A 2,054-nucleotide genomic window follows, 5' to 3' on the forward strand; every position below is an offset into this window, starting at 1 on the left:
TTTCTCTTGTTCACTGTTGCTTTGGATGGTTGACTCCAGGTATTTAAACTCACTCATCTTCACTGGCTCTGCTTCTTGCAGCTTCACTGTCACAGCTGCCTCTCTCTTATTCACACACATGTATTCTGTCTTGCTTCTACTGACTTTCATTCCTCTTCTCCTCAAAGTGTACCTCCACCTCTCCAGACTCTCTTCCACCTGCTCCCTACTCTCACTACAGATCACAAAGTCATTTGCAAAGATCAGTCCAGGGGGGACTCCTGCCTGATCTCATCTGTCAACGTGTCCATCACCCGTGCAAACAAGAAAGGGCGCAACCTTACCTATTTATATAGTTTATACACATGTACATGCACAAGTGTATGTACGTGAAGTATAGCTGGCCTTTGTGGTGTGAATCATTACATACAAGCCAGTGTACTTCAGGTCCTGGTCTCAAGCCCAGATAAAGTCTATGTTGCTGTTATGATTTGTTCGTGTTCGTGAAATTACTGCGCCTCAATCAAAAATTTAAAAAAACAATAAATGTTCAAAGTGTTATTGAACGCAGCTTTTGTTACATCTCGCAGGGCCTCTGAAATCAGCCCTGTGATTGGCTCGCAGCGTCAAAAGGTGCAGCCCCGAGTGTACTTGAAATACGTGTCAGCATGTGCCGTGCGGGCGTTTAGTTCGTTTGCCGTGTATTCCACAGCGTGTCCTCGATACTCTGTGCAACAAAACACGCGCACCTAATCTTATCCCAGACCTCGCGCGGAGTTTAGATATTGTACACACAGCGGTGGCGGGAGATCGGGTAAATAATTAATAATAATTAAGATATTGAAAATCCCGCTGTAAGATGAAAAAAAAAAAAGATTCATTCATTTTTTGATTAGGAAATGTAGTAATTTCAAATCTGTCCACACATCCTCTAGGAAGATGTCGACCATGGGCGTGAAAGTGTTCTGAAGGGCCTTTGTGTGTACCTCAATGAAGACCCCGAACATCTGATACGACAGCATGTAGTGAGTATTATGAAACTGCTAGAATTTTTTACATTTCTAATAGTTGCATGACATTTTTAATTATTTATTATACATATGATAATTATCATATCTGGCAACACTGATTACTGCTTCCTATAGACTGCATATATTGCCGAAAGGAAGTTTATCTAATGTGAAAACGTAAATCTGTCAATATGTGTTTGATAACTCTGGCTTTCTCAAGAACCCGGATGTGTGGCACAAAAATCTGAATTTTGTAACTGAAGTTGAATTATTGAACTGAAAGTGAAAGTAGTCTATTAAATCGTTAAATTCAGTTTCAAACCAGTGCATTCAATTTCAAATTATGCACATGCAGATTTAATCTGAGCAATTCAAATTCAGTTTCTTCTGGCACAAGTTTTTGTGATTTATCATCTAGATCAATTTTAAGTAGTTTACATACTTTTAGCTTTTCTTAAAATTTGACTAATTATTGGATAAAGTAATTTTTATCAATGCCAACTAAATCTGAAAAAGTTAAATATTGCCTTTTAAGCTAGTAATGTTTATGTGAATGAGTGAATTTTGCATTTAGCTCATGGTCTGGAAGCTTTAAATTTTCTTTAAATCTTTTTTTTTTTTGTCAGGGAGTAAGTGATACAGCCTTTGAAGAATCAGTTGAGGAAACTACTGTGGGGATCTTCACGGTGAAACAACAGGAGGCGCAGCCTACTCCAGACGATGTAGGAATTATCCTGGAAGGCCAAATTGTTATCCAGGATTTAGACAATGTTCCTCTGGCTGTTGCACTACTGTTTGGCCTCCTGTATGCTCTAAATATGGATTATCCTCATTAACTCAGGTATACCTTTGAAGTGATCCAGAAACTGATCATGGAGCTAGATGGTGGCACACTTTCAAAGAAAGTCCAGGTCCTGAAGAATAGACTCAATGAGTAATGCTGGCCAGTGAGCATGACCAGCTTATTTGAGGACTTGTCCATTTAAGTTGCTTTTCATTGTTCTCATGTTGTTGTAAACAAACTTTTAAATATGCTTAGTTACTTAAAAAAAAAAGGCGTTCTGT

At 38.6% G+C, this 2,054-nt stretch overlaps 1 long non-coding RNA gene across 1 annotated transcript; it reads left to right on the top strand.

The window, feature by feature from the left end:
- The first annotated feature begins 737 nt into the window (after positions 1-737).
- LOC115775242 (uncharacterized) lies at positions 738-2,054 on the top strand. The gene is made up of 3 exons (XR_004019275.1): positions 738-793; positions 915-1,004; positions 1,616-2,054. It is a non-coding gene; the product is annotated as an uncharacterized LOC115775242 (long non-coding RNA).

This window comes from Archocentrus centrarchus, assembly GCF_007364275.1.
Source record: "Archocentrus centrarchus isolate MPI-CPG fArcCen1 chromosome 18 unlocalized genomic scaffold, fArcCen1 scaffold_23_ctg1, whole genome shotgun sequence".
Lineage (NCBI taxonomy): Eukaryota > Metazoa > Chordata > Actinopteri > Cichliformes > Cichlidae > Archocentrus > Archocentrus centrarchus.